At 33.3% G+C, this 19,633-nt stretch overlaps 1 pseudogene; it reads left to right on the plus strand.

The window, feature by feature from the left end:
• Positions 1–10,532: 10,532 nt before the first annotated feature.
• LOC124994307 (40S ribosomal protein S26-like) lies at positions 10,533–10,894 on the plus strand (annotated as a pseudogene).
• Positions 10,895–19,633: the final 8,739 nt, after the last annotated feature.

A 19,633-nucleotide genomic window follows, 5' to 3' on the forward strand; every position in this document is an offset into this window, starting at 1 on the left:
TCTATTCTCCCTGTCTCGGCACTCCTGATCTTCAGGACTTTGAACATGAACTGAATTACAGCACTGGCATTCCAGTTTACAGATGATTGACTATGGGACTTCTCAGTCTCTGTACTTACATGAAATTATTATTATTATTTTTTTTTGCGGTGCTGGGGATTGAACCCAGGGCCTTGTGCTTGCAAGGCAACCACTCTACCAACTACGCTATATCCCCAGCCCATGAACCTATTTTTATAATCTCTCTCTCTCTCTCTCTGTCTCTCTCTCTCTCTCCCCCCACTCTTTCTACCTTCCCCCACTCTCTCTATAATATATATATTATATATATTATATTATATTATATATTATATATATTATATTATATTATATATATTATATTATATTATATATTATATATATTGTATTATATTATATTATATATAATTATATTATATATAATTAGAAGTTTTAGTCTACTGGTTTTGTTTCTCTGGAGAACCCTGATTAATAGAAAGACTTAAAAATGCAGAGCAATCATACAGATCAAAAAGTAGAGCATTAAAGGGTATTACATACATTTTGAAAAAGGTCTAATGAAGGTTTCTAGAAATACAAAACAGGAAAGAAATGACAAGTTCAAGATAGGTGGAAAATAATATAAGAAAGATATACTTTTTCCCAAAAATTAGACTTTTACTTACTTGGGTTTCTGTTTTTATATTGTGCATTCTTCTACCAGAAAGTTAAAGAAAAACTTCTGTTTCTACTGAATGGTAGACACTGTTCTGGGCAGTGTCAAATTAGTAGGACATAAAACCTACCTTCAAATACATTGCAAAGTAGCATGATTCAGGTTTGCAGATGTGAATAGTGAGTAACTTACTGGGAGACAAAGCAGAGCATATACCAGCTTTCTTGGCGTAGAAGATTTTTTTCCTGGGAAGAATGTAAGAGAGAATTAGACAGAGTTTGATCAGACCATGTAAGAGAGGGAAGGGCAAGAGTTGGAGCACCTATTCAGAGCTTGTAAAATGAGCTTTCCAGGCATGAGATCACCTAGGAGACAACTGTGCTAATAAGCATGATTATGAAGAATTGATTAAATGTGAAATAATAATTCCAAATCAAAATCATTAGAACAACCCATTAATTAAATGGATGGACTAAGACAAATGCAAGGGCCAGAGATCACAGTTCTTAAGGTTTAGAATATCTGTTGCTCTGCAAATATAGAGGGAATTTGCAAGTAATATGTTCTGAGATTTTGGTTATAACAAGCATAAAATATTGCAGAACTCACAAGTGGAAATTACTCAAGGATACCTTGTACTCAGGAAGAGTTTCATAAAAGGATGCAAAAATCTTGACAGCATATTATTTTCTCCAGCTGCTTTTGACCAATCAGAAGTGACTTCTAGAAGGGACTATTCTGTGGAGTAAAACAAGCTCTGGGCTCATTACTGAACCATGGAAGCAGTGTCATGTAGGTCTCAGTGGAAAAAAAAAATCCATTAGGAATAAGTCTGAAGACAGTTAGCTGCGCATAGCCATGCTGTGCAGTTACAGTTCTATCATTGAAAACATTCCAAAAATAAGTGTATCTTAAAAATCACCAAAGAGTAAATAATTTTGAACATTTTTTCACATTTAAAGATAATTCTTTGTTCTCTCTAATAATATTTATTCCTGACATCTGTGGAAATTTACAAAAAATAAGATGTTTAATATCTACTTTTCAAATATAATATTCAGTCTGTCCTTTAGTGGTTTTCTGAGAACATACTTGCTTTTACTTATTTTTTGAAATGATTATTTTTTGTGGCAGTTATTCTAAACAGATGAAAAAAGCCAGCACAAATCATGGATTATTTTGAAGGGTTCCCTGGTGCAGGAGAAAAAAATCCAACTAACATTTTCAGAGCCAATATCTGTTAGAATATAATTAACTTGCAGAGTCTGAAGACCTCAGTGTGAACACTCAGTAGCTAAGGGAAGACATGACCTTGGCCAAAGTGTTATATCCTGCATGCAGGTCTCGGCAGTTGTGAGGAAGTCTTTTATTTATTAATATTTTAAATTGTTTAGAAAAATAACTTTAGATTTCTAGGAAAGTTGCAAAGATAATATAGAGTTTTCATATTAATCTCATTGAGTTTTGAGTTTCCCCCACTTTTAGCATATTATATTAACTTGGTGCATTGATCAAACTGAAAGAATGACATTGGTACTTTACCACCAACTAAACTCCAGACATTATTTGGATTCCAGCATTTTTCCACTGACAATCTTTATAGTGTTCCTTGATATAATCTAGAGTGCCACATTCCCTTGGTGACCATATATCCCCACACTCCTTTGGTCTGTGGAAGTTTCTCAGTTCCCCCTTATTTATCACAACATTGGCAGTCTTGATAAGCAATTGACAGTCTTAAAGAGTATCCTGCAAAATAACCTTCACAGTGGGCTTGTCTATCATTTTCATCTTGGATAGAACACCAAATTTTATGTCCTTTTTGTTACCTACCAGAAGCTTTATGGGAGTCACATAACATCAGTGATGATGTTCACCTTTATCACTTGTTTAGAGAATTAGCTACCAGATTTTTCCACAATAAGGTCACTAGTTCTTCCTTTTTCTATTCTTTACTTTGCAAGCTAGGCACTATGTCTAGTGCACCCTCAGATGGTGGGGGCGGCAGTGGAAGGATATATTCTACTTCTTGGAAAATATCTATTGTTTTAAGTCTTCTTCAAGAAATATAATATTTTCTTCATTCATTTGTTCATATGGTCATTTATTGACATCAATATGGACTGATGATCATTTTTGTGTTGAATTGTAATCCAATATCATTTTAATTTTGTTGCTCAAATTCTTCAAATTTTGGACATAGAGAGCTTTTTCAATTTGGCTGTTCTGTTCATTTGAACAGTTCTCTATTTTTCCAGAACTTTCTCTTTACTATTTCCCATGCCCTTCCACCATGATGTTCTGCCTCACCTCTAGCTTAGAACTGTGGAATTGGCCCACCATGGTTTAAGACCTCTAAAACCTTAAGCCAAAATAAACTTTTCCTACTCTATATTGTTCCTGTCAGGTCTTATGGATACAATAATGAAAAAGCTGATTAAAACTGAAATGTGTCCAGTAATGTCATTGCTGGATCATAGAGTAATTCTGTTTAAATTTTCAAGGAAACTCCATAGTGTTTTCTATAATGGCAGCACCAATTTACCTTCCTACCAACAGTGCATAAGGGTTGCCTTTTCTCTATATCATTGCTCACACTTGTTTTCATTTTTCTTTTTAATTATAGTTATTCTTCTAACAGTTGTTTGTTAATATCTCATTGAGGACTATAATTAGTATTTCCCTAATGATTCATGATATTTACATAGTTTCATATGCTCAATACATTGGTCATTTGTATATTTTTTTGAGAAATATCTATATTCAGGTCCATTTTTAATTATCTTATTGTTTTCTCTTTATTTAACTAATGTTTATGTTTTGTGCATGAATACCTTTTCAGGGATTTGATTTACAAATATTCTCCCATTTTATAGGTTGTCTCTTCACTCTGTTTGGATACAATAAAAAGTTTTTTAGTTTTAAATAATTTCATTTGTCAAATTTTTCCTGTGCTTTTGGGGTCACATTCAAAATATCATTGTCCATATTGATGCCAGAGAGGTTTTTGCCTTATGTACTCTTTTGTCAGAAATGTGAAATAGTGCAGCACGTAACCTTATGCTTACTTAGAATTCTTATAATACCATGGTTTTCCATTATCTTTAACAAAAGTCTGAGTCCCTTACCACAACTTTGAAAAGGGCCCTGGGTAATCTAAACTTGTCTTTCTCTGCAGTCTCATTTGCAGCTTATCTTTTATTTCTTAACACAAGCCACACTTCTCTCTTCAAGTTCCTTGATTGAACTGTTAGTTTGTCTTGGAATTTTACACCTGGTGTAACTCTCTTCCACTTTGCGACAGGAAGCATGTTATTTATTTTTTTTAACTACAGTATTCTCAGTGCCTGTCACTCAATATAATACAAATAAACATTTTAACTTAATGACTAATGTAATGCTTTTTTCTGTGCTTAACATATTCTCATTCCACAGCAATGTCACCTAGCTAACTTCTCCTCATGTACTTCGAAGCTTAAGCTTCATGTACTCAGAAAAATCTGTCCTAAATCATACTTGATCATCCGAGGTCAGCTTTATATACCTTTAACTTGGACTCCAAAGTTCGTTTTCCTTCAGATGACTCATTGTGATCACAGTATCAACTGTTCGTTGTCTTTCTTTCCCAATCAGATGGATATGCATCATCAGGGTTGAGTTTTTCTCTTTCTTGTCTTGGATCTTATTTCCTGTTATACACTCTGTTCATACTGGAAACCTGATAGCTGTTTGTCAAATGCCCAAAAGAATGAATTCAGGAGAGAAAGATTAGATTATTGCCCTATGTACTTTTTTGACAGAGATGTAAAATAGCAGAACATGCAACTTTATGCTTATTTAAAATGAATATGCACAGGCAGTGGAGCAATTATCAAGATTACGGTCAGGTTTCTGTGGACTCTTTATCTGGTACCTTCAGCTACAGCAAGGCACCAGGGGCATTTCAAGGAACATGGTGTAAATTGTATGTGAAAATGCCTTAATTAACTCTTGGAAGCAGGGAGAACGCCATTAAAGAAGCGATCTTGAGGTTCCAGAGCAGATTTCAAACAATTCAGTACAAGATTGGAAGAGACCTGGGGAAAGATTTTAAAAAGTATGAGTTGACTGTGTGGCAGAAAATAAAGGCTCTTACAAGATTTATGTTTGCAAGAGTGTGTACCTTCTGAGTTAGCTCTTTCATCCTTACCTCTCTAATGTTAATCTTGAGAAAATGGAAGCATCTATGTGCAAGATTGCACTATCTTCCTCAGTGTGATTTTACTGTTTTCCTACCTGGAGCATCATGGCTATACTACACTTCTGCCCAGGAAAATAAAATCACTGAATAACTTTGTTATTTATTTTAGGAGCTCCATAAAAGTCCCATGAGTTCTTCAATAAAAGACATCAAAGGAGAGTTTATGATCACAAATTCTGAACCTGTTTCTCATATTCCTCACATTTCTTTTTCTACCAACCCCAAACCATGAAATCATGATCCTTATGGAAGACCACATCTGACACTTCTCCTGTTGACACACTTACTTCCAATTTTTATTATCCAACACATTAAAATTATATCATTATAAAATACACAAAATCAATATTATGTGTTTTACAGTTGAATTTTTGACAATTATGAATTCACTTTTTTAAAGCAAGTGACTTCATAAACGAAATGAAAGTTTTTTTTGAGAAATACAATTTAAAACTAAATATCAAAGCATGCTAAACCAGAATGACATGGCCAAAGGTCCTGAACAGTTGAAAATGCTTTGATATTTGATTATGATGCTAAAGAATGTTTTTAAAGACAGTATGTTGTTACTGAAATCCTTTAAAAATACTGTTTCACTATATTTATAAACATAGAATATATTTTAAATCATGTTTAAGGGTACTAAGAAAAAGAGTTAGGAAAACACATATCATAATTTTGGCTCTGTGACCATTTTTGAATACTGATTATTGAAACTTTTAATTTTTACCTGACCTGCGTAGTATTCTAATAATAATTAAACATATGAATTAAAATTTTAATTCACAAAATTAAAACCATTGTTAGCAATGAATTTCAACCATGAAACAAACTAATGGGAGAGCAAACTGTATTAACTGCCTAGTGCACTCATAACAGCAAATAAATGCCATCTTTCCTGCCTCCCTAGACTTCCAGTGCAAATCATATATCATGATGTCACTGTCAAGCTCAGCATCATGCTCCTGCCTCAAACTTTGGAAAAGAACAAACCAGGAGGTCTAAGACCTTGAGTATTATTTGTGTTCTGCCGTTAACTTCCTTTGCCACTTTGATAAAGTCAATTCACTTTTCAGAATTCTTGTATGAAATGACAGGATTGGTTCAGATCATTGGTTTTCCAATTGTTTTTCATGAGACACTTCAAGGGCACTTTGATAAGGGAGGAATGAGTTCAGTCAAAGAGACCTTTCACTTTGTGGTACTTCAAAAGACAGCAGTTTTGCCTTTCCCTGTTATATATATTTTTTTATATTGAACTTCTAAATTAGCATTCACTTGAATGAAGGAAGCATTAAAGGAAAAGAAACAAAAAATCAAAACAAAAAAGAAACATTCCACTTTTCTCAAATATATAGTTTGGAATGTAACATGATATATTTAAAGTTTTGTAATTAAATATTCTTAACAATAATTTAATTTCAATGACTGCCATGCGTTGTGAGTCCTCCTACCTTTTCTGAGAGCTCACTTAGTGCCATTGTTTTGTTAGGGAGTTTTTGATGGCTTGCTCACAATACCTGACTTAGCTCTGAACATAATAAAACCATAGAACTTGACTTGGAGTCCAGAGTGACTGCCAGCAAGGCCAGTGCTTCCCCAAAGAGAATGAATCTGCTGCCACAAGAATAATCATACAACTTACCTTGACTTGGAAGAAACAAAACACTGCATATGTATAAGTTTATCTGATTTTCATAGTGCAATACTTCAGATTCTTTTTATCTTCATATGAAGCATGAGATATGAAAACATATACAAGTTAAATGACTTTCCTTAAAGTGTACAAAAGTTAGGGAGTCTTAGTAGTAGACATAAGGACATACCCTAGAAAAGGAATATCCAGCTTTTACTATAATATTGTATCACAGGACCTGTTTCCACCTACACAAAGGAGCAGGGTGCCCCTGTAAGGACTGGCTCACTTTCCACAGCAGGTGCTCACAATGAGCAGAATTTGAACAGCTCATGACCTAGAATCAAGAGCCATAAACATAGTACATAGCCATTCCACTGCACCAGGCTTGGAAGCAGCCCATTGTACACTGTTAGAATTGTTGCTGTTTCTGATTTTCTTGAACAATTTCTTACACAATGATCTTTACCCTGATGACTGCTCCTGAGACTTAGAAAACAAACAAAACTCACAGCAACGTAACAAACAATGACTACGGTATAACTAATACTGTTTCCATAAAATCTACAGTAGGATTCCATCAGTTCCCACATCAAATACTTGCCATTTTAAGATTGGCTTCATTGTCTTTTGGAATTTGAACTGTCTAAATCATCTGGGTAGAAATAGTTTCGATCTTGATTTCAGTAATGATTTTTGTCATGTGTAAACTACATTTATTTTTTTGCTTAGGAAAATTTATTTCATAAGGTATAGTGAGTTTGGAGACTCAAAATAACTAGAATAATAGTGGAATGAATATAATAGTTGATGAGGAAAACCTAAAAACTGAAAGTGCGTTTTACACTCAAAACAGAGTTTTTTCCTGATTACTTTTCTACATTTATAAAAACACAGTTGCTTAGAATTCTATTCCTAAAGCCATGGCACATTTTGTTTTTATTCTTTCAAACTTGGAACGCAAACTAAAACTTGCAGAAAAGAGTAAAAAATAAGTTGAAAAATTCAACTCAGCAAATTTCTACATTACAATAAATACATATATTTTCTCTCTAACACATGGTTTGGACAGGTGTATTAATGATGACAAAAGATTTGCATATTTTATGAACAATTTTGCATATTTACCATAATACCTAACACTCCATAAATAAATTTCCACAGATTCATTTCTCTTGTCTAAAATGTGTGTAAATTCCTCCAGGATGTACCAAAAACATTTTAGCAACAATGCTTACTGTAGCAAAACCTGAGTCTATCTATTTGCAAGACCTAGAATGCAGAATTTATCCAATTAATTAAGCCAATGGTAGGTATATGTCTTAGGGTCTTAAAAAACAATTCCATTATATTAAAAATATTCTCTGGAAATATAAATTTAAAAAAGATGATATAGTGAAAAGAAAAATATAGTGTTATTCTAAACAAGAAAAAAATAAAAACTTGCAGCCATTAAAAGTCTTTTACTATTGTTTGTTATGTTGGGAGGTTGGACAGAGCGATTCATTTACTCTGGTCTTTGTTTATTTTTGGCCTGCAGCCAGTCAAGGCGGTACTAGCTTGTGGAAATTGGTTAAGTAAATGTAGACAATGAGCCAGGTGCAGGGGGTGAAGATGAGGGAAGCTGAAATTATAGAGCTACTGAGGTGTGATTCTATTGTTTCAACAGAGCATAGACTTGGAATGTAAGAAGGCTGATGCAGAAAGAAACAGCACATCAATCAAAGTACTTTTCCCATATTTATGCTTATTAGTTTTTATGTCCAATGCCTATTCATGTATTAGTTATACCTATATTAATAGCTATGTAAGTAATTTTTAAATCATGTGTTCATATGTTTCTTTTTCTTTGTTCACTGATGGATAGATTTAGCAATTATTTTAGGGTCTTATACAATAAAAGAAAATCAGAAAAAATGTACATCAATTTAAAGTTTGGCTCATTTAAAGCTCTATCCAGTGGATTCTTATACATTTTACTACATCATTAACTACTCTGCATGTGATTTTAAAATTATATCCACATGACTTGATTGATTGAGGATGACACATATTTCATAATCCAAATGCACAATATGCTTCGAAATTGGTGCATTCTTTCACCCCTATAAGAAAAATGTTGAATTTATATGACTGCAGTGCTCTATAGAAACTGTCTGTTATTTCTGGCTGATGGTAATATGTAAAATTTCTATCAGAGTAAGTGACTTCATACATGTTTCCTTGGGAAATGGGAAAAATGTGGTATGGAATTCCTCCTTTCTAATGTGTACTATGGAATGCCTTTACATAGTTTACAAGGAAAATGTCACACATTTCAATATAAACCAAAGTAAAGAAAGCACAAAGACAAGAAACCTAAAATTCTTCATAAATTCAAACATAATCATTCCACAAATAGATATTGATTGAATGATTGCCAATGAAGAATTGCAATTAAACCATTGCAATTATCATATCTTACACACTTTATTATACTTTACATTTTGAGAGGTTCCCAAATCACTAAGAGTTTTGCCACTGATGACTCCTATAGACAATATTACTTGTACAATGTCACTAGTATTGCAGTGGACAAAGTATGTACTTCTTCCTGTTTCTAAAAATAATTATTTTGAATGTGTGATTACACTTGGTTTTGACTAAGTGATTTCAAATGCAAGGGTCATCAGGAGTTGAGATTTGGTTGGACTCAGAGTACCCATACACTTGTCAAATGCCTAGTTCATGTATTAAATTTTCCTAAAATACCATGGACTGCCTGGTTTAATGTGACATGCTAATGTAACAGCTCATAACTTGAGATTGATAGTATAATACCTTAAAATGTGTACCTAGAACAGACTACACATAAGTGAATATAGATGTGACATAGGTAAATTATAAAATTTAGTCAAAGTAAGAGATAAAGGAAAAGTCAAAGTAAGAAAGAAAATATACTGTGATGCTAAATGTTGTAAGCAGGGACTCATCTGCTTTACTTAAAGCCACAATAACTAACAACCCTGCAAGTACCCCCAAATCCACACAATAACCTTTGAGAATCATGTAAAGTTTTCTCAGGTAAGAGCTTAGTATTGAGATTCCTTCTTTAACATCTATGTTTAACAGCCATCTTCTAGATCTGTGGATTTTAATTTTCTGTAGGATTTAAGGTATTAAATATATTTGAACATCATGAAAAAATTAAAATGTTACAGTTCATAAAGATTTCAAATGATGTTCTCAAGCACAAAGATAGTATCAAGTTGAAATGAATTTCTGATAAAATTCTCTTTTTCATAAGTCAACATGATTTTTCACGTGCTTGTGTGTTCAGCATTATTCTGTTGAACACATTTATGGGGGTAGGAAAAAAATCAAGGAATTTGTTTTTATTCTTTTTAGTTATACATGACAGTAGAATGTCTTTTGACATTTTATACATACATGGAATATAACTTCTCATTTGTTGTGGTACATGATGTGGAGTTACACTGTTCGTGTATTTATATATGAGTGTAGGAAAGTTATGTCTAATTCTTTCTATTGTCTTTCCCATCTCATCCCCCTCCCTTGCCCCTATTCCCCTTGTCCAATCTGGTGAACCTCCACTCCTGTCTGCCATTGTGAATCAGCATCTGCATATCAAAGATAACATTCGGCAATTAGGCAAGATATTGACATAGAATCTTAGCTTGGACCTTTAAGCTTAAAGTATTTTAAGTGCTGTTGGTGGTGGTGTACCTGCATTTGTGTGTGAGCGTGTGCAATGGTTTACACTCTATGCATGAAGTTTTTGTTATGGTTCAGATGGACACGTTCAAAGGGATTTGTTCTGTACGTTTCTAACACTAATGTAGTAATTGTAGCATTTTTCTTTTCTTACTTTTTTATCAAACCTATGAATTTGAATGGGGTAGGCAAACTTTATATCACTGAGATATACCTCCAGATCTATTAATAGATTTTAAGATTTAAAACTTACCATTTTGGCTTCTAAGATGACCAAAAAAAGAAGAAATAATGGTCGTCCCAAAAAGGGCAGTGGCCATGTGCAGTCTATTCCTTGCACAAACTGTGCCAGGTGCGTGCCCAAGGACAAGGCCATTAAGAAATTCATCATTCGAAACATTGTAGAGGCCACAGCGGTCAGGGACATTTCCAGAGCAAGTTTTTCAACACTTATGTGTTTCCCAAGCTCTATGTGAAGCTGCATTACTGTGTGAGCTGTGCGGTTCACAGCAAGGTAGTCAGGAATCGATCTGCTGAAGCCAGGAAGGACGGAACACCCCGACCCCGTTTTAGACCTGCTGGTGCTGCCCGCCCTCCCCACCCCCCCTGTCCTCCACCAAAGTCTATGTAAGGAGCTGGGTCCTTAATGAGTGAAGAAAAGCTATCTTCTGGAAAAAAAATAAAAATGGGAATTATAATTAAAAAAAATTTTTTTTTTACTGTATTGACTTTGTAAAAGTTAGAATTGTACCATAGTAAAAGCTACTCTAAGAATATATTTTAATCATGCATGATGTCATGTTTTGTAGTATAATTGATACTACACCACTGGAGATATCCTGTCTTAAATCTAATAAAAATTCCAGGGAAATAGATTTATATTTATACTTTAAGAGATATTGATTTTTAGTTCAAGGTTACTTAGATATTATTATAATATTGTTATTTTACAAAATAAGCTTTATAATACATTATTATCCCTATAATATTGTAGAAATTTGAAATATTCCTAGCCTGAGTTTGAGTTTGAGTTTAAAAACTTTAGCAGATTAACCTTGCCTTTAAAATTATACTCTAAGAGAATAAATGATTGTAAATTGCTTCTGATTTCTGTAAACATTGACTACATTGACAGTCAAATAATATGGTATATCTCTGTATATAGTCTAAGGTTGTATTGGGTGAAGTTTTGTTTTGATTTTGGACATGTAAATAAAAAATATTTGAAGGGGAGCAACAAATATCAATTAAGTCTATCATAATTTCAGTATGTTAAATGGCTATACCGGGAATAAAATAGCATCAACATTTAACAGAATATTGACATATAAATCCAAATGAATTTTCTACACATGGGTAGATCACATTCTAATAGAGTGTACTCTTTTGAAATAGCAATTTCTTTACAGAAAGATTGGCAACATGGTAGTCTGAAATGAAGAAGTTGATTTTCAGGTCTCCCCCATCCCTACTCTACACTCAGGAGTTTAGATTGCTCTTCTTCAAAGGAAAAAAAGCAATCTTTTGCTTTTCAGGGACTTTTCTGAAGATAGTACTTATCTAGCACTCTTACTGTTAGGTTGGATTAGGGAAAATGATGTTGGTGAAGTAGAAACAACTTATCAAAGGAATAGAAGGCAGAGCACAGAAACACATTCACTTAAATGTCCTGAGTTGATCTTTGACCAAGGAGAAAAGTCAGCACAAATGGAAGAAAGGTAGACTTTTCAGCCAGTGGTGCTAGGACAATTTCTCGTCAAAATTAAAAAAATTTAAATATAAATGCAGATCTTAAACCCTTTCCATATAACATTTGAAAATTAACTCTAATGGATCACATTATGAACTCTTAGAACATAAGAGAAAATCTGTATGTCTTAAGTTTGGCAGTAAATTTTTTATGTATGGCACCAAATTTATGATTCCTGAAAAAAAAAAAATAAGAATTGATGAGCTGCACTGTCCATGGTGTACTTCATTAATATTCAAATATTAAAATCTGCTCTGTGAGACATTGCCAGAGGATCAAAGACAAAATACACTCTGGAACCAACTGCATTGTTTATTTAATATTGCTATAAATCTATTCTGTTCTAAAAATAGGTTCCTTTTTCAAGTGTAGTACTAATGTAAGACCAAGAATATAATACAATAAACAAACAAGTAAAATCCTCAAGTAATATATTTACTTTGAATATCATTTATGTATAAGTATCCAATAACATTTCATATTAACTAATATTTACCCTTTATATCACAATCAAAATTAAGTAATTTACTAATGAATAAAGCTTTTATAATTTATTACTGTATAGAGTACAGTGTAATGATAAAATGTATGAGTCTGGTGTCTGAATGCCTGAGTTTATTTCCTTCATTTTTATTATATGTAAACTTTAATGAATTTCTGAATTTCTACATTCTTCATTTTCCTCAACTGGAAAGCAGAGGGTGATCTTTACATTATACTTTCCTCATAGGTGTATAATCATGCCAATCTGTGTAAAGCATTTAGTCAAATACCTAGCATGAATAACTATTGTGCAGTTTTGAGTTATTATTACTCAGTTTATGGTTCTTTGCTAGCAGCAAGTAGGTCTCAAAAAATATACACTGAATTCATGAAGTAGTGTCACATGAAGTAGTGTGTAATAGATTTCAAATTCAGATTAATTTGTAATATATTTAACTCAAGAAAATGCTAAAAGAATCCTGATAAACACTTCAAAAATTTTTTATATTCATGCTTTTGTAACATTGAAAATTGTTTTAATAGCTTTAAACCAGCAAGGGTCAAGTATATTCTCTGCATTATCACTCTCAACCACTGGGGTGATGATCACATGGTCTACAGCCTGTGGTGCTCAGGAGTGAGTGATGTTGGGGCAGTCACACTTTGAAATAGGCAGATCTTGGCAAAGTTACTTTTTCAGGTTCTTGATGATAACACCAATTAAAATTTTACATCAGGTAGCTATAGCAACACTTCATACTAGACATCATTTAATTAAGTCCTAGTAGAATATTAAATAACTAAAAACATTAAATGAATGAACATATGATTGAATAAAATTCAACTGAAACTCATGGGTTAGAGCATAAAGGAAATGACCATCTCCTTATTATGTGGCACTTGTGTGAACAAATGAAGTTCTTAAATATTAATTCATAAACTGAATGATCTCACTAATACAAGGAATATAAAAATTTGATCTCATGGAAGTTAAGAGTAAAGTAGTGGCTGCATGGCTTATGTCTTAATGCATATTATTAAGAAATCAAGAATAAAATAACCACTAACATTCTTCTGGATTAGTAATATACAGGTTACCTATATTTTTTAAACTAATTACAAAACAAAGGGTGATAAAAATAAAATTTGTTTTATCTATATATTGTCCTATCTCAATATTGAATAGAATTACAGGTTTTCTCTCCCCATCAGTGTACAGTTACCTTGAAAATATTCAAGGATCACTTGTAATAGAATTTAAGAACTTGTATGACCCATATTTTTATGTTAGTGTTGTAGGTTCTTCTCAATGGAAAAGGTCCTGCCCCTTCCTCCCTTAAGCTTTTGATCTGTGTGAACTGACTTAGAACTGGAGCAAGTTTAAGGATTGGCCTTTCCATTGCAGAGGCCGACAGCAACCTTCTACTTGCCATATATCAATTAAGAAATATTTGGTTAATTCCATTTTTGTAAATGTTGATTAAGGTCATCTATACTGTGTTTGAACACCCATCTTGCTTCACAGAGACTAAATTGAAACACCTGAAATCCTTGTTATCAAGGCACCATAATCTTCGTTCCGGCTTTGTCACTGGTTCATGAGTTATATTTTCAGGCCTCTGCTATTATGAACTCCAGCATGTAGTTTTATACCCTTATCTTATACCATGAACCCTAGTTTATGCAGTGCGTTAGTCAGCTAAGGCCACCATAACACACCATGAACTTGGTGGCATAGACAACAGAGATGAATCTTCTCATAGTTCTGGAGGCTGAATGTCTCGGATCATCACTGGCTTCAGGCAAGGACTCTCTTCTCCACTCTAGATGACTATCTTCTCTCTGTGCCTCACACACCTTTTCTCTGTGCATGGACAGGGAGAATGGGAGCAATCACTGGTGACTCTTCCTCTTCTTACAAGGACACCAGTCTTCTTATTTATTAATGCTTCAACATTACTGCTTTATTTAACCTAAATTATTCTCTGAAAGACTTAATCTCTAAATACAGTATCATTAGACATTAGGAATTCAATACATGAGTTTTGAGTGATACAACTCAATCAATAACAACAAGCAACTTGCTTCTCAAAAATATCCATGATAGCTAGGTGTGATGGCACATGCCTGTAATCCCTGTGACTCTGGAGACTAAGGTAGGAGAATAGCAAGTTTGAAACCAGCTTTAGCAACATAGCAAGGCCCTAAGAAACTTAGTGAGAACTTCAAAAAAAAAAAAAAAAAAAAGGTCTGGGGATGTTGTTTGTTGCTCAGAGGGTAAGCATCCCTGGGTTCAATCCTGGGTACAGGGGGAAAAAGAAAAAAAAAAAAAAAAAAAAAAAAAATATATATATATATATATATATACATATGTATTCTATGAGTGCCCATTCCCCATTACTAGTATATTCCTTTTTTCCATAATGAAGATGATATCCTCTGAGCTCATCTGCAGATACCTGCACCAGAGAAAACATTAATACTCTGGTTATTCATAATCCACAAAATAATTACATTTCTAAGAATTCACCCACTTGAAATTTACATATCCTACCTAAATGTCATTCCAAGGAATTTATGGTATTTCTACCTCATTTATCATAATCAATCATTATATCAAACCTCAAGAAAATATATAGATATCCTTGAGCAAACCTTTTATCTGGAGATATTGCTGAGTGCTCCTATGTTAGTAGATGTTGTATTAACCACCTTTTTTTCTTATAGAAAATGTGGAGCATTCTGACTTTTTTTATTTTTATTTTTTTTAATAACTGCATTTGAAGTTTTGTAGCAAGAAGAAGATTGTTTTAGAAAACACAACTGTTGACTTATGGCAAGCTGAGGAAGCCAGAGGACATCCATGGCAAATCTTAAGGAGATTCACATCTCCTGTAGGTGATGTAAGTCAAACTGAAAACCTAAGGCAATGATATCAATGCTTCTAAGCACACTTTGTTTCAGGCCTCGAAAGGATCTTTATGTCAAGGGAAAGCAAAAGACCAGGAGGGTAAGAACTAGGATGGGGCATTTCTATAGTCATGCCTGAGGATTTTGAATGCTCAGATTCCCTGAATCCTTCAGAATGGGGAGAAAAAGTTTTTCTTATTTTCCTGAAATAAAGCACCAGTTCTTTCCTGGAGGTTGTGAAAAGAGCTCACACAGGCCAGTTATTTATTTACTTATTTATTTATTTAGTGTTTCTTACTGGTTTTCAAGATATTCACCTTTAATCTTCATTTCTTTGTGTTAAAAATAAGGGCAGTGCCTTAGTATAATCAAAATTAGAATGCACGGCCGCTGCTCTATGATGAAATCCTTCATGTGTTGAGAAAACTGCATGATTAGCTAATATAGTGGGCCAGCTTACTAAGGTAAGTTAACTAGCAAGGGCTAGGACCTAAGTTCTAGGTGGGAGGGTACATGGCAGAATAGTTAGTGATATTATTGAGTCATTTTGAGGGTAAGGAAGAAAAAGAAGACCATTCAAAAATAATGTTAAAGAGTGATAAAAACAAATATATTTTGCAAACAGATAAACATGACCGAATCTATGTTTCTAATAGTTTACTCTTCAATGATATTCCTAGCACTGTTCAGCTTTGTTCCTCCTCCATTGAACACACATACATACAAAAGCATATCAAAATATCAAAATTCTAAATTGGCACTACACTTAAAGTACTGGATCGAGAATAGCCCATGCTCCCATGAACTTCCCATCCTACCAAAAGTTCTTCTAACATCTCTTCTGGTGAGGTATCACATTTTCCATTGCTTCCTCTCCCCTCAGCTACCACATGCTGAACAAATCTAACTTTCGCTATTGATAGGTTCCACGTGGTCTTTGTCTGGTGAGGCTGTGTAGAAGAATGATTCATATTTATGCACTACATATGCTTGACAATGGAGGTGAATTCTAATGGGCCCCTGAAAATAAAACCTAGGGCAGGAGGTAAGACCTCACAGTCAAGGGCATGGAGTAAGCTATGGTCACATGGGTCTGTGTGAATTTTTCCAGAGCCTGTCCAAAGCATGTGACAACACTGTTCCAGTTGTCTTAGGGATAAGGGATTAGGAGTAAAATATTTGATGTCTTTGACACAAAGAGCAGCTAAACATAGCAAGGTAAAACTAAAGTTGTGGTACAATATGAAATGTGTTACTCTCTTCTATTGTATTGAAATGTACATTTCTAAAACATTTTGAAGAAATTATATCAAGATGATGGACATGGCCTAAAGGTAGCATGCAGTGAACATTTCAAAATCATCAGTGCCACACTTTAAACAGTCTGTAAGCAGGTTTAGTACATATATCAAAATACCATTTATGCAACTATTTTTGGATTGGTAATTTGCTTATAGATTTAGGGACACAAACATCAAGAATTGACTGATCTCATTTCTGAAATGACCTCTTCATATTGAAAAAAATTGAGTTTTATCTATAAAAATTGGTCTATGATTCGCTGTAGTAGCCAGAATGGTCCTCAGGGGAAGAGATGAATATTGAAGTAAACATTTAGGGTTTTATAGATGATAGTAAATAACAGAATTGCTCTCCAATGAGATTGGTTGCTAAAATACACTGTAAGATTTGTCTAGTCCTATTGTTCTATGAGCTTCAAGGACTTCGCATTTTTTTTTCATATGTTTCCCTTTACATCTGCTCTTATACTTAAATGAAATAGGTGTCCAGGGATATTGTTATTTCCTGGAGAAATAAATAAGTGAATGAATAAACTCAGGATGTTTATGCCTAGGTGGCCATGTGAAGAATTTCTCCAAGACAACATGAGCACAATTGTTATCTCTTCCTATTTGAATAAATATAATATTTTTCTCATTAGTTTTAATTTTATGTACTATAAAATATTGAAAGACCAGGCGTAACACTTTTAAATCAGCATTGTTTCTTATTACTATAATATACTTTTCATTAGTTTCAGGAGACATATTTTCCACAGGTTATGACATATAATTGAAGTAAATATCATATTTAATAATCTCAGATTTAAGTCAGATATTTTACTGTCTTTATTCATTCACTCACATATTCCTTTCTCACTCAGCAAATATTTATTGAATATTTCTGTGCCAGGCACCATGCCAGGTACTTGAAAACAGTCGTAAACATGATACATTCAACCCTTGTTCTCCGGAGTTTTATGATTTAATATCATTATGCTTAAGAATCTCATAGTAAATATGAAAAAGGCTTTCAGTGTTGGGGTTGACCTTTAGAAGATATTGAAAGGCAATTTCAATATTATGTGCAAGCAGTTAGGCATTTTCTTATGCAGATTCACAGAGTTTGGCTTCCACATAAGGAAAGCAGGTATTCTCCTTAGATAAAAACAGTAATCTTGTAATAGATATTCTAAAACAATGTTTCTCTGTCATTAGCACTTGGTTTTTCCTTGGCAAATGCTGAAAAGAAATGAATATGTGCAATTAGAATACAACTGAAAATAACATTGTCATTTCTGTTTTTCACAATTCTCAGTCACTTAATTCTCAGTCATTGTGCTCAGAATTTCTTAATTGAAGCACTAGTGTCACTGTGTGTCATTAGGAGACTGAGAGCCGTTCTTTATGGAAGCTGAGACATCAGTTGAGGAGCAAAACACTCTTGATGCAAAATATCAAAGTATTCCAACAAGAGGCTACTTTTACCTTCTTTACATTTATTTCTAATAGAGTACTAATAATAGTTGTAAAGTCATTCTCTCATTTATAATTATTTGGAAACAAAACTTACCAGTTGATTACCACATAGGTTCTGAAAATAGAGACTGTATTTTTAGAAGCAAAGAGATAAATGCACAAAATGTAGACTCTTAGAGGAGAAATTAATTATTAAATAATTTACAGAAGAAAAGGTAGATATCTGAGATATATTTATTAATTAAAAAATTCCAAATATCAATGATTTAAAACCATGTGACCATGAAAGATAAAAAAATATTTCAATAATTGCCATGCATTTTTCATATCAAATTTATATATTACATTTTTTATGAATGTTTACATCCTACTGTTTGTTGTGACAAAGATTCTCTCATTAATCATACTCAACTCAGATTTTCCTTTTTTTTTAATTTTTATTTTTTGATAAGGCCACACTTTTGGTTTCTGAACTTGTCTCTGCAATGTCTAATTTTGTCAATGATTCTTAGTTTAACCATCCTCATTATTTGATTACCCCCAACATTTATTAGGTTCCTCATTCTCTACCATCCTAAGATGATATCTGAGCCCTTGGACCTGCCCCAACAAGAATGCTGTAAAGTTGGTTTAGCAGAATCCTTCCTTACTCCTGATGTCTTCTTTTAGTAATTTTTCTCCCACTTACCTCCACCATGGTCCTTAACTGTAAACTCCAACTTGAGCAAACCTTGCCTGAAGTTGAGTCTAAACTCTCCCCATTATAAGAACCCTTTGAGATGGTTCCCATACCTCTCACAGTGATTCTCCTTGAATAAATTGTTCCTTACCATCTTTATCAAGTCTCATGAATATTTGTTGTTTAAAAGTTGCATTAAAATTCCAAATAAGAATGAAGAAACAAACTAAAAACTGCTTTTAATCATATTTCTCTGCAAATGAATGCTTTTGAGACAGCAACCCTCTCTAATGTAATCACCTTTATAAAACTAATTATTCATATAGACATTTTTGCATGTATAAAAGCTTCACTAAAATTATTTTACAATGAGAATTGTATCAGAAATGTGATAATGAGGTGTAGAGAAGAAAGCAAGTTCTTAAAATCCCAAACTTGTAACAATATTTCATTTATAGATCATTTTACCTACTCCTTAACACTGGTGAAACTGTTTTCTTTTGAAAAGTAATACTGAACATTATCAAGTGCATACATATATTATTAGTAAATGCAGTGACATATCTCAATACAAATCTGATCAGTGATTCCCAGGGGTTAGAAGTGAAAAGAGAGTTTCACTGCAAAATCACAGCATAAGACATTTTTGGATGACATATTTATTCCATATCCTAATTTTGGGTATGATTATATACCTTTATGGATTTCTTGAAACTTCCCCAGATTGTACACATCAGAACACACATGTTGCTATATGTCAAATTTAACACAAAATTGATTTAATTGGTC

Source organism: Sciurus carolinensis, chromosome 10 (genome assembly GCF_902686445.1).
Source record: "Sciurus carolinensis chromosome 10, mSciCar1.2, whole genome shotgun sequence".
Classification (NCBI taxonomy): Eukaryota; Metazoa; Chordata; class Mammalia; order Rodentia; family Sciuridae; genus Sciurus; species Sciurus carolinensis.